Source organism: Petaurus breviceps, unplaced genomic scaffold (assembly GCF_028583685.1).
Source record: "Petaurus breviceps papuanus isolate PSGF00001 unplaced genomic scaffold, PetGlider_PUasm1.0 174, whole genome shotgun sequence".
NCBI lineage: Eukaryota > Metazoa > Chordata > Mammalia > Diprotodontia > Petauridae > Petaurus > Petaurus breviceps.
Window position 1 is genome coordinate 12,661,808 of NW_027185761.1, and position 14,319 is coordinate 12,676,126.

Genomic DNA, 14,319 nt, shown 5'->3' on the forward strand with positions numbered 1-14,319 from the left:
ATACTTCCTGACTACCAAATTTTACCATTGAGATTAGTTTGAAGCTACTTGATTTAAGGTGCCAGTTGAACATTAAACTGAGAATAAGAAGACCCAGGCTCACAGGATCATAGAAGAGACCTCTAGTCCAATTCCTCCCACACCCATTTTACAGTTGAGGAAACTGAGGCTCAAAGAGTTTAAGCTTTAGAGTTGGAATTTGAACCTGGGTCCTCTTTCTACTATACCACACTACTAGAGTCTAGTTCTCTATCTGGTCACTAACTTACTTCAGGACCCTGAAGAAATCCCTTCATTTACCTGACCTTCACTTTCCCCACCTATAAAATGAATTTGAACATATCCTTAAGGTGCCTTCCAGCACTAAAATGCAATGTTTTAGATTCAAGACTAGGCAAAACTGCTTCATAATTTAATATTTTGGGACAATAATAGCTAGCATTTATATAATGTTTTTAGGTTTGCAGAGTGCTTTACATGTTATTTCATTTGACCAAGAACAAGGCAAACATTGTTATCATATTATAAGGTTATGAAATGTAGTGAGAACACTTTTATCCTTGGGGCAGGTTTGCTGGCCCACGTCTGAGTCACTGGTGCTTGACCTATGAATTGTTAATGGAAGCAACCAGTTCAGCCCCCTCCTCATTCCCTTTTGGATTTTTTTCCAAGCTGCTCAGAGGTAATTTGCATAAATCAACTCAGCTATCCAAGAGAAGACCAGTGAATGTAAGACAAGGGGTGGAGAGGGGCGGGGAAGACATTCTCTGAACCCAAGGTCTCAAGGGGAGGTGATGACTTAGCAGAAGCCACTTCACCTGGGTACAAAGGGAGGAGGCAAAAGTAACTAGCTTATTTTAACTTGCCTGAGAGTAAATCATAGAGACTTGGTCGAGCAGAGCAAGTTAAGGAACATTCCCATGGTGTCCTGAGTGAAACCCTTGGAGGAGAAGGGCAGGGACCATAGGTCCTGAATATAACAAAACAGATTTCTAAGGACTGGAGGTACTCTGGATCCAAGATTTGAAAGAGCTTTATGTTGCCTGCAAGGCGCCAGCTGGTCCCCTAAGGCAAAGGTAACAAATACAATCTGCTGGGGAAGAATTGAACTATGGGGAGCAGTGAAACTGAGCTAAACAAAAAGCATCAGGGAGAGAACTATGCCTACTGGAAGAGGCAACAGGGTAGCTTTTAGGGTGGAGCACTGTAGCCAAATGATGATGTACCACATGAGAGAGCAGCAACTGTAGGCAAGATGGCAATGTAAGACAGGACAAAGCTGCCAAGAGGACCTGGAATGTGCATGAGTAACTCCTGTCCTTCCCCTTGACCCAGGCATACATAGATCTATGCAGATCTGTAGAGGATGGAGCATGGCCTTTTGAATCTTGGGGCACCAAAACAGGGAACATTTCTGGCTCCTTAATTTGTAAATGTATTTTGTCTTGAGCCTGTGCATCTGAGTGCTTGTAATGGCAGAAGGTAGCTTTCTGAGAGAGTGCCAAATGCTAAAGTTCCCAAGAGTCACCTGGGTGGGAGCAATGATCCAAAGAAATGAGAGGTCCGAAAAGTCCAGTGACCTTTGTGTCTGGAGAGAGTCTCTAACACCAGGGTTACAAAAATAAAAAGCTCTAGGCTTGGTGTTAGTAAGATAAGTTCATGGTAGAGAGCTACTTCTATAGATAATAAATGGTGTATGACTGAATACATCTAAACAATAGCAATATATTTTATTCCCAATAGTAATGCATTAGGGAGGGTGGGGAGAGTGTTACTATCTGGTATAGGCAAGGAGCACAAGAAATCACTAGTACTTAAAAAGAGCTTGCTCAGGCAGAGAATTATTTGGATTAACAAAGTAGAGGGACACAAATATTCGTTGGGAGGTGGGGGATTAAGTCTAATGGGTCAAGTGTTTGAGAACAAGGTAATGTATAAAATTTGATTGCTCTAATGGGAACACAGAACTAAGCAAATGGAGTTTTTATTTACATGGGGCAATTTTGGATATAGGGAGAGAGATCCCTTCCACATGTGGCTCTAACATCACCTTCTACATGAAGCCTTTCCTGTCTCCCTCTAGCTGCCAACTTCTCCTAATCTATTTTGCATATACTTGCTATTCAATCTCATCCAACTATTCTTAACCAGCCCCATTTGGGGTTTTCTTGACAGAGACAATGGAGTGGGTTCCTTCTCCAATACATTTTACAGATGAGGAACTGAGGCAAACAGGGTTTAGTGACGTGCCCAGGGTCATACAACTAGTGAGTGTCAGAGACCAAATCTGAATTTAGAGAGATGAATCTTCCTGATTCCAGGCCTTGTGTTCTATCCATTGCTCCACCTAGCTGCCCTTGCATAGGCTATCATTCCAGAGGATGGGACGTTTTCACTTTTTTCTTTGTATCCCCAGCACTTAGCCCTGATTACACACCCTAAAGGTGCTTATTGACTTTTTCTTTTAAAAAACAAACAGACACATCCTCTAGGTCTCACAAGCTATGGTTTTGAGTGGCTGCAGACCCCAGAACAGCCTGAACATGAAGCCGACACATCTGGGGACACTAACAGAAGTGCTGTGCTCTAACGCGGTCTGGTTCGCTGTCCATTGATAACATTGTCCCTATTGCACCCACCGTCCCCCCACCCCTAACATTATTTAGACAAACGTCACAATTTTTGCCCAGAGCCCCAGGCGAGGTCCCGTGGAATCGTCTCACCAGGGGGCCGTGGCTCAGTAGATCTGGACTCTTTAATGTGGAAAGAAGCGCCCCCCAGGTGGGCGAGACGGGGGTATGGTGGGTACGGGTGGGGGATGGGCGGGTCCTGTCTGACCACGTGCAGACGCAGGAAGCCCCTCACGGTCTCATTAGCTGCAGAGGCACATATTAACATACATTTACACTTAAATACACTCTACCGACCCAGGCTAGAGGTGGACAAGCTTTAATTATGCGCCTACTTAGTGCCCGATCCAGGGCAAAGTGCTGGGGATGATCCAAGGAGAGGCAAAAACCCTTCCTGAGCCAGCAGTGTGTCCATTCATGGTTCGGACACAATCACGGACGCCGCAAAGCACAGCGAAAGGACCCCGGCCAACCCGCGCCGAGGAAAGAAGGGCGGGATTTGGGGCACGACTATCTGGTTCCAATCCGGACTCTGCCACCTTACGAGGAGTGTGCCCTCGGGCAAATCCAGTTTCCCCGTGTGTAAAGTTGGAAATCGAAGACCCTCTGATTTCGACCCCATGCAGTTTGAAAACAACGAAAAATCACGGGCTCGGCTGCAGCTGGCCATTGGCCAGATGGTGTCACGTGACAAGCAACGGCATCCTGATTGGCCACAAATTACGTCACCACACCGGCCAGGCGGCTTTGCTCCCGGCCTCGGGCCCCGAAGGGAGGAGGGAGAAGAGGAGAGGGGGAGGCGGGCCCAGGACCGGCGGGGACCTAGCTTCAAATGCGGGCGCGGGTGGTTGAGCCTCCGGGCGGCGGCGGTGACGGCGGAGACAGAGGAAGAGGAGGAGGCGGCGGCGCCTCGCCGGTGGCGGCCCTGCCCTATGTAGCCCAGTTGAGGCCGGGCGGGTGAGTCAGTCCGTCTCCAGTCTATCCGTCAGTCACCCCGGCAGTTAGTTCGGCCGCGCCCCTCGGGGGGAGGGGAGGGGAGCGGAGCGGAGCGAGCGCGAGGCCCGGGGCGGGGACGGTGCGTACCGTCAGTTGGCCGACCCAGAGCGCGAGGACAAGGAGGGAGGGGCGAGAGGGAGGGGAGGAGGAGGAGGAGGGGGGGGGAGCGTGGAGGAGGGAGGGGGAGGGGACTGACTATCTACCGAGCGAGGCAGGGGGGCGGGGCCTGGCTGGAGACTCCCCCCCTCCCGAACCTCCTCCCCCGCGCAGTCTCGATAGCCTGCTTTCCGCAGGCGGAGATCAGCAGGGACAGCTCCTCCCGTCCTCCTTTCCCCGGGGCGGGTGGGGATCGCTCACAGAACCCCAGGGGGGCTTGCCTGCTGCTGCCTCAGGGCGGAGGGGGGGAGGGGGAGACCCCTGCCCGGACCCCAGACTTCCGGGGGGGTCTGCTCCGAGGCAGGAAAAGCACCCACTGCTCGTTTAAAAACAGTGATTAATAAACGCATCTAGTCGTTGAAGCGATGCTCGCCCGATAGCAAACCAGTGAATCCGGGCTAATCTCGGGAGTAATTTTAGTAAGAGCTTTGATTTGTCTTTGAGGGAGCTAGAACTTGGCGGGGATGTTTTGTTTAGCAGTGTGATCCCCTTGTTTACTGATCGATCGAATGGTGGTGCAGAAGTACAGAAAAGCCCTTCCCTGTGTGGATTGACCCCCCTCCTGGAGGTGCACACCTAGCTGAGTGGGGATGCTTTTAGGTAGTCACCTTGGTTTACTATGGCATCAGAACTTTTTTGTACAATGAAAAAGATTTTTTTTTTGTTTAAAGAAGTCTTTCTTAATTCCTTTTAATTCTAGTCCCTCTTAAAGATTCTAAGGTATTCCCTTGTTGATTGTTTCCTATTTGTCCTATATACAGTTTGTATAGTTGTTTGCGTGTTATCTCCCCCTAACTTATTTATTTTTATACTTATAATATGTGAAATCCTTATAGAGACTGTCTTTTGTCTTTATATCCTCAGAGCTTATCACAGAACCTGGCACATACATAGTAAGATATTAATAAATACTTATTGGGCGATTGACATATGAGTTCGAACTCTTTTTGCTGCTAATGCTTAATAGGAGGGAGTATTTGTTGTTTGTAGTGAGGCCATCCTCTGATAGTTAAGAATTTTTCAAAAATACTGTAGCAGATCTGCTAAGCAATTACAGGTCCCAAAATCTTTTACCAAGATTCTCTTTCCTTTACATTTATGTGATACATTTTGGCATTTTATTTATTCATTTGTTTTTGTTGAGTCCTGGGTGAGTCTTCTCTATCCCATTTAAGGTTTTCTTGGAAAAGATACCAGAGTAGTTTGCCATTTCCTTCTCCAGCTCGTTTTACAAATGAGGAAACTTAGGCAAACAGGGTCAAACGACTTGCTCAGGATTACCCAGCTAGTAGATGGTGTCTGAGGCTGGATTTAAATTTAGGTATCTCTAACTCCAGGTGATGCTCTATCCACTGGGCTACCTATCTGCCCATTTTATTTATTTTTTTATAAACAATATCTCTCTTTCCAGTTCAAACTCCCCAGTGAATAATAAAAAAGAACTAAAAACAAAACCCTCATAACAAACAAGATTTCCTTTCCTCTCTAGTGGTCTAATACATTTTTTAAAATTTACATCCTGGCTTTTTCTCCCCAAGTGCTTCTAGTATTTGTACATCTAATCTCAAAATAGCCCAGTGAAGTAGGTGGAGGTGGATCTTCTTACTCCCATTTCACATGGAGAAAGTAAAGAATCTTCCTTAACCACATCCTTGACAAATGATTATCCAGCCTTACATTCAACTCTTCCAGTAACAAAGTGTGTTGTAGCCACAGCCTCTGAATCTTACAAACTCCCGTTATGGGCGATCCATGTAACCACTGTCAAGGATCAGATGAGATAACATCTGATAAGTGCTTTGCAAACCTTAAACAACTATATATTATTGTTAGTAGCCTTCATCAAAAGGGACTTTGCCATCTTTGGAAAAGTGTAATTTTTTTTTTCTAACAAGGTGGGAAAAGATCTAGGAACTATGTCATATAAAGAACTGATGAGATAGCTCATCTCTATTCTAATAACAATCTTCAATTATTTGAGAGGTTGTTACATAGAAGAGGGAAGAGAATGTTCTATGTAGATTCTATAGGGCAAAACTAGAGTGATGGCCAAAACTGTTATTTCAGAGAATATCTGCAATCAGAGCAAGACAACAGCAGTGGGGTAGTGAGTGCCCCACCTCTGAAGTTTCCATGTTGTAGCTGGATGTCATTTGTCAAAGAATGTTGAAGAGGGAATTCCTACATTAATTAGAAGATTGAGTTAGACTCCTGAGAACTTGTGCTCTAAAATTTTATTACTATGTTTTGTACATAGAAAACATAGCATTTTTATGTTTGTTGGGAAAAGACTTTCTAACCCTGTCTCACTACCAATGTGACCTTGTCCAAATGGCCCAGAAGTAAGGAAAAGGTTTTTGTGAGTTTATGTAGTCTCTTCCCCACCCTTCCCCCCACCATCAAAAAAATCATCACAGATTTGGTTTTTTGAAAGTTGCCTAAGCTAGCTCTCCAACTACAATCCATCAAGGCAGCTGCTTCCAGCTTGGCCCCAATCTGCTGGAGCATCAAGATACACTTTCAAAAACCCAGAGCTGAAACAGGACATTAACAAGTGATGTGGTAGAAAAATAAGTTATGCATATTTATTTCTCAGCAAAGTAAGAAAGGTGCTGTTGATTAGTTTCCATGGAAGGCAAAATATATATGAAGTTAGTTTTAGATGTTTATAGATAGTAGGTGCTTAATTAATATTTGACCTTCTTTGGGAGATCAGATTGCCTATAACACTTCAGTAAGTTTGACATAGAATCTTACTCTGAAAGTAGCAATACCAAAAAAACACCGATTTTTTTCTTTTCCACTTAATAGTATTTTATTTTTTCAATTACATGTAAAGATAGTTTTCAGTATTCACTTTTGACTTTAAGATCCAGATTTTTCTTCCTCCTTCCCCAAGACAGCAAGCAGTCTGATATAGGTTATACATGTACAATCATATTAATCATATTTCCATGTTAGTTTTGTTGTGAAAGAAGAAATCAGAACAAAAGGGGAAAACCAGAAGAAAAAACATATGAAAATAGTATGTTTCAATCTGTATTCAAACTCTGTAGTTCTTTCTCTGGATGTGAATAACATTTTCTTTCATGAGTCTTTTGGAGTTGTCTTAGATCTTTGCATTGTTGAGAAGAGCTAAGTCCATCATAACTGGTCATCAAACAAAGTTGCTGTTACTGTGTACAGTGTTTTCCTGGTTCTGTTCACTCAGCATCAGTTCATATAATTCTTTCCAGGTTTTGGGAAATCCTCTTACTCATTATTTCTTATACAACAATAGTATTCAATTGCATTCACATATCACAACTTGTTCAGCTGTTCCCTAGTTAAAGGGCATCACCCCAGTTTCCAGTTCTTTGCCACCACAAGAAGAGCTGCTATAAATATTTTTTGTACATTTGGGTCCTTAAAACACTATGATTTTTTAAATCATTCTCATCATAATGTAATTATCTAATTGCTTCCAGATAAGAGAATTTCAGATGTGGAAAGGTTTAGCTGATATGGGACAGAACAGGAAAGTTCAAATGAATTTTTTTGATTTTCACTGACAATTCAATGGTCATTTATTATCTATTTTAGTCAAGGCTCTTTGGGAAATAAAGATAAAAACCCTTGCTCTAAAGGAGCTTATACTATAATGGAGTGTAGCATTGAGATTGGTAGAGAAATACAAAACAGTAGAAAATTATTTCAAGAGCAAAGGGCACTAACTACTGAAGGAATCAGGAAAGGCTTTCTGGTGGAGGCATCCCCTAAGTTGAGCTCAGGAAAGAAAACAAACCTAAAAGGATTAGTGGTACCCCAGAGATACTTTCTTTTAAAGGATTATCTTTTGAATAAAAACTTCCCTGCTTAAGATTTCTATTTGAAATTTTTTATTTCAGTACTATTCCATAGGAAAAAAAAATCTAAATTCTGTGAATCTGATCTATTTTGTATGATCCGAATGGTAATGAAAGGAAATGAAAGAAAACTCAGGTAACAATCACTATAAAATTTTAGATGTGATCCTGACTATTAAATTGGGAACATGAGCGTGTTGTTTGATTATAACAGTAACAAGTATTTGCCGATGAGCTAAGAAGCTTTATTAGGCAGGAATTCATAGAGTACCAGGCATTGTAAATATCATGTTTGTTTGTAGGTGTGAGCTCCTGGAGGACAGGAAGTGGTTTTTCTTTTCTTTGCAACCCTAGCACTTAGCAAAATGCTTGACACATATTTAGGCACCTGATAAAATGTATTTGACTTGACTTTACTGTGCTAAACAATGGGGATACAAGTACAAAAGTGAGATGGTCCCTGCCCTCATGGAGCTTAAATATATTTATGTAGTTTTAAGTTTTACAAAGCACTTTGCATATGTTGTATCATTTGATATTCACAACTCTTCATTAGATGCTATTATTACTATTTTACAGATGGTAGAAACCCAGGCTGAAAGAGGTTAAGTGATTTGCCCGGGATGTCCAGACAGCAAAGTGTCAGAGGCAAGACTTGGCCTGATTAGTCATTCTGACTCCCAGTCCAGCATGTTTTCCACTGTAACTCTGTTTTTAGAAGAGTTCAAGCTAAGGCTGGATTGTTACGCCTATCAGAGATGTGGTAGAAGAAGATTCTTTTTTTTCATTTTCTCCATATGAAATGGGATTAAGAATATCCCCTTCTGCCTACTTCCCTGGGCTCTTTAGGGATCAGATGTATAAGTACTAGAAGCACTTGGAGCAAATAAGTTATGTTATTTTAAATATGTGTGTGTTTGTGTATGTGTGTGTATATGTGTTGGCATTCTACACTTAGAATGCATACATACATATGTCCCCATTGAGATGAAAGAAAATCTTGGGAAATATTTTAGGATCTGCTTTGCCAGTTTATAGCAATTAGTAATTTTTAAAAAAAAATTAATAATGGAGTAACTTGATCTTTCTAGTAGTACTCCATATAAAGAATGTCTTCCATTAAACTATAGCAGCAAAAGTGGGGTGATCAACCATTTCTTATTGTACCTGTTAAAAAAGTTCTGATAACTATCTTAGCAAACTAAAGTATCTACCTAAAAATATCAGCACTGAGTTCCAGTTCCCTCTCTCTGCTTTAAAAGACAAAAGCTCTTACTAACATTAAATTAGCTCTGACTCACAAAAAGTTCAAGGGAATCTTGGGAAAGATTTAAACTCCAGTCTTCCTGATTCTAAGTCCAGCATGCTCTCCACTATATCACTCAGCCACTTCTTAGGAATAGAAATTAAATGTGGTAGTCTAGATAAATACTGTAGAAATGCCTCAGAATTCTTGGAATACTGAGAACCCCAAAGTATGACTTTTCTCACAAAACATTTGGAAAAGAAGTAACTTTTAACTATACATAGTCTTTCAAAAATTATATAATAGCAATTTTTAAATCTATCACTTGAATGATATTTAGAATCAGAATTTTGGAGCTAGATCTTAGAGATCATCCAGTCCAGTCTTTTTTTTTATAGCTAAGGAAACTGAGGCTCAAAAAGGGTAAACAGTTTGTTTAAGGTCATATAGTTGGTTTAGTCTCACAGGTTAAAAACAAATGTTGTTTGTTTTGGAACGGATCTTTATATTCTTATACCTGAAAGTCACACAAAAGTCTGGGAATGTAGCTTATTTCTCTATCTTATAAACTCATTACCTACTTTTAAGTTTCTCCTTGATTTGTCCCACCTTTTCCAGTGCTTAATACAGTGTCTAGCACATAGTAGGCACTTCATGTTTTTATTGATTTTCCATCGTTAATTCCTACATGCAGCCTGTGGCCCTTGCTTAATAACTGCTCTGTGACTACGAACCCATTTAATGTTGTACCTTTTTCCCAGAATGTCTTTTCTCCTGTCTATATAAATCACTTCCATTTTTTAAAGCCCCAATTCAAGTTCTTTTTTTCTCAGTCACGCCTTTCCTGAACTTCTGTATTACACAATTTAGTGCTTAAGTTATATGATATATTATTTGATAATTGTTATATGTGTGTGTGTTAGTTTTATTCCCCTCGACTTAAAAACTCCTTGAAGTCAGAGACTTCAACCTCAGATGTTTATCTTGGTATCTAATTGGTCCCACAGATGGTATAGTTTTCCATGGAATTTAAAAACCTAATATAAAGTACTCTTACATGGAAAATAAAGTATCATATCCCCTGCAGTATCTAGCACAATGCTGAGCATTAATAGTCATTGAATAAATACTTTTCAGTTGATTATTTTGGCATGTAATTCTACCTTTGGTTTTTTTTTAAATAACTCTTAAGGTTTAGGAGAGAGTCCTTGATATTTATATAAGATGATCTAAGTTCCGAATTACAAGTGATTAATCATTGTTTGTTGCACATCATCAGGCACAGAGACCTAGTGTTAGAGTGCAGAAATCTTGGTCATTTTAATGTTAGTAATTTACAGAACGATCAGCTCCCAATCTATAATATTGCATAAATGAAATGAACTTTGGATTTCATAATGCAACCTAAAATCCAAAAGTAGGTGAATTTTTTTTTCTAAATGCTAAAATCATTCACATCTTGAAGTCATGGAAATAATATAAAATATTAAGATGGATTCTGTTGTAGAGTTTCATAAACCTCCAATGTTTATCTTGGTATCTAGTTGCTTCAATGATTGGTCCCACAGATGCTCTAGTTTTCCATGGAATTTTAAAACCTAATATAATTTTCTTTTACATGAGAAGTCAAGTTCATGATTTTAACCTGTACCTTCTTGGGTAACAACTGAAATCATGAGGACAACACTAGCCTTCCATAAAAAAAAAAAAAACACATAATCTCTTTGTTTTGTGTTGGGGATGACCAAGTTGCAGCCTCTAGGACAGATCTTTCTCTTCTGAATCCTCTCTGTATGATTCATGGAACTAGAGAAATACAGACTGAAAACAGCTCTGGAAGAGGCAGAAATGATTATTCCAGGCAAACAAAGCCTTACTTTTACATGCCCCAGTGGATCATTTCAAGTTGATACAGCCAGTGCAGACCTGATACCTGGTTTATCTGGTAATTTGAAAGAGGTATTTAGTTTTACATTTGAACCAGGAATAGCAACATTCAACAAACTTGCCACGGTATCTCAAAGCAAATCCTTGTGCTTGTGAGGTACCTAGGAATTTTTACAGATCATGTATAATCTTTTTCTTACTAAAACAAAAATAAACCTTTGAATAATAACCTTCTTGATAATTAACTTTACAAGTCGGAATATCTGAATTTTCCCTATATGAAAAGTTCCAGGTAGGAAGGATTTTCTAATTTTCTTTTACTTTCTTTCTTTTTTTTTTTTATGACTCACCATTTTCTTTATTTGTACGAAATAGTGAATAATCATACCCTGGCTCGGAAAAAAGGGAGTTTTAGCTTTAAACAAGTCCTTCTGTTCTGAAGCATTTATTTTGAAGGCTTAGGACCAGCAGCTTTAGCCCCAGCATCTTTGGGTTTGTACTCGGCAGGCTTAGCAGCCTTAGAATCAGACTTGGCTGCCTTGGGATCGGACTTGGCAGCCTTGGAATCAGACTTGGCGACCTTCGGGTCAGACTTGGTGGCCTTAGCATCAGATTTGGTGGCCTTGGGGCCAGATTTGGTAGCCTTGGGATCTGACTTACTGACCTTGTCAGCAGACTTGGCAGGCTTGGGGTCAGTGGGCTTGGTAGACTTGGGGTCAGTGGTTCTAGTAACCTTAGAGTCAGACTTTGTGATCCTGGAGCCTTGGACGTTTGATGCCGATCCTAGGACCTGGATGCTTGGTAGCCATCTTGTGGCCAGCACACCGGGCGCTGGCCTTGGGGATCTTGTGCCTGAGGAGCTTGGCTTTGGAGGCCTTGGTGCTCGGGCCTTGATGGCTTTGGCGTTGTTGATCTGCATCTTCTTCAGCCCCTTCTTATTGTGTTTCTTGGCAAAGCACATGTTTCTCAGAAGCTTGGGGTCAACCCCTTTCAGAGACTTGTATCTCTGTGACCTAGGTTTCTTGATGCCATTTCTGTGCCATTTTCGTGATTGGTTGTGAGTGGTATGGTTCTTAGACTTAGCCATTTTTACACCGCAGCCTGCGCTAACAGGCACTCCATTTTCTATTACTTTCTATTCAAAGAAATAAAACACAGTTAAAGTTCATTGCATGTGTGTGTATGTGTTTTAATTTTATACATTGGAATTAATTTTCATATAGTATATAGGATCAACCAAATTCCACAAGCATTTACTGAGCATCTGCACTAGATGTTGGGAACATAGGAACCTTACAGCATATTGGATGGACTGTATGACCTCTTAAACCTTTGTGATTCAGTGAGTCCAAATCTTCTTATAGCTTTTAAAGGATGAGCTATTGCTTAATGCATTGCCATATTTATTACCCTTATATGGATTCCCTGCAATAAGAATTCTCTGGTGGCTCAGAAGAAATGTCAGATTTACTTTTATTTGTTCACATAGTTCTAACCCTTTTTGAGGACATAGTTTTCTGTCAGAATATCAGGATGTCAGTATTAGTTGAGCTCTGTTAATTCTATCTGGGCAAAACTATCTTACTACTGGAGTAAAAAGTAAAAGTAGACTTCTGGCAAGCCAACCATCTTTGCTGCTGTTTTTTCACAAACTTTCTTCCAACTTTATATCTTCTGCCCTACATCGGCAAACAAACTGATGTTCTGGTCTTCTCCTCTTAGCACATGGCATCCAGATTCTACTTTCTTATCTATTATCCAAATTCTGGCAAAGGACCCAGATTTAATCTAAATAACAAATTCTGTCATTCCTTGACACCTCTTCTGAAATGCTCCACCCATCTGTGATATAAGTGTGGTAAATGGCCTTGATATGTACAGGATAAAAACCCAGATGTTATAGCCATGTGGCCTCATTCCACATCATTCCATTTTCCCTTGTGAAATTTCTGAAAGCTCAGTGAGAGCCATTAACCTTGGTTAACCAGCCAGACCTTTAAGCATTCTTTCTTCACTTTTAGCAAATGAACTCAAGCAGCTCCTTCAACTCTTCTGATCTGTGTTCCTGGTATAAAACCAATTTTTTCGTAGCAATTGTCTTATAATATGCTGTTGGAGCATCTTTGTTAACATTCAATGGATATTTTTATGCAAATATTTCTTATTGATATTGGCTTATAGTTTTCTTAGGACTTTTTGTAACTGTTTTGAGTGACCTTATTTGTCCCGTAGAAGTGGTTTGGTAAATGCCTTCTATCTGTCTTTGCAAATAATTTGTTTAATATGAGACGGCAGTAATTATTACTTCAGTATTTAATATGTTTGCTGTAAAGTCCATCTGGACTGGTTTTTCCTCTTTGTGAGTTCACTTTTAAAATTCAACACTTATTTGTTCAATTGATGATTCTGAGACTTAAAAAAATCTCTTTCTCATTTGTTAACCTGTATATTTTTAAATATCTATGTCACTTAAATTTTTTACTTTGCTGGTGTATAATAGGTTCTGACAAGTTTCTTTATTCTTCATTTGTTGTCAGTTCTCCCTATTCATTTTTGATCATTTCGTTTTCTTCCATCTTTTCTTTCTTAATATTTTTCTGTTATTATGCACAATCATATCTGGGGGGATAAATCTCCTTTATAATACAGAAAAACTACTCAACTAAATAAAAGACTGATTAAGTCTATACTTCATGCTAGATGATGTGTTAGGTGGTAACAGACTTGGAATATCTAAGTTCAAATCCATGACATTTACTCAGACATTTACTAGCTTTGTGACCCTGGGTAAGTACTTGGCTTCTGTTTACCTCAGTTTCCTCAACTATAAAATGGGGGAAATTATAGTACCTCCCTCCAAGGGTTGTTGTGTGAAGGTCAAATGAGATAATATTTGTAAAGTACATAGCACAATGCCTGGCACACAGGAGGTGCTATATAAATGTTGTTGTTTGTTATTCAATAAAAAATATATCATTCCTACTAGATGAAAATAAATCATTCCCTTCAAGTAATTTACATTCCACTGGGAGGGAAACAATTTGTACATTGAAAATTTAAAGATATATACATACACACATATTCAAACATATATGTAGTCAAAATATCCCTGTGCTCTGGATATTAATTTAGAAAACAACGTCTATGTTGTTTATCTGTTTATTGTTTGTTAATTATTTCCTAGTTACATTTTAATCTGGTTCAGGCTGTGCTCAGGAGTATTACAGTCTCTGGCCATGTGTTTGATACCTCTGCTTTAGATCATTGTAGCGTCTGGAAAAAGTGAAAATTTTATTTTCCTGTGCTCATTTCCTAAATTCCTTTTTTAAAATTTGTATTACTACTATAGCTAGCATTTCTAGTACCATATCAAATAATGGAGATGATAATGGACATTCTTCCTTTTAGCCCCAATCTTAATGGGAAAGCCTGTAGCATTTTTCATTTTATATGTTGTTGGTTCTGTGTTTTAGATAGATTCTATTTACTATATTAAAGAAAGGTCCATTTGTTCCTATGCTTTTTGCTGTTGGTTTGTTTGTTTGGTTTTTTTTTTGGA

The 14,319-nt window shown here is 39.8% G+C and overlaps 1 protein-coding gene and 1 pseudogene across 2 annotated transcripts in view; one reads left to right on the forward strand and one right to left on the reverse strand.

The window, feature by feature from the left end:
* The first annotated feature begins 3,448 nt into the window (after positions 1 to 3,448).
* PTPDC1 (protein tyrosine phosphatase domain containing 1) overlaps positions 3,449 to 14,319 on the forward strand; it is a 77,025-nt gene continuing 66,154 nt past the window's right edge. Inside the window, exon 1 of one of the 2 annotated variants that reach the window (XM_069083759.1) lies at positions 3,449 to 3,587. The gene's annotated coding sequence lies outside the window, so the exon portion shown is untranslated. The remainder of the gene's footprint in view (positions 3,588 to 14,319) is intronic. The other variant, XM_069083761.1, reaches the window with a different exon arrangement.
* On the reverse strand, positions 11,206 to 11,847 carry LOC138158333 (large ribosomal subunit protein eL29 pseudogene; annotated as a pseudogene).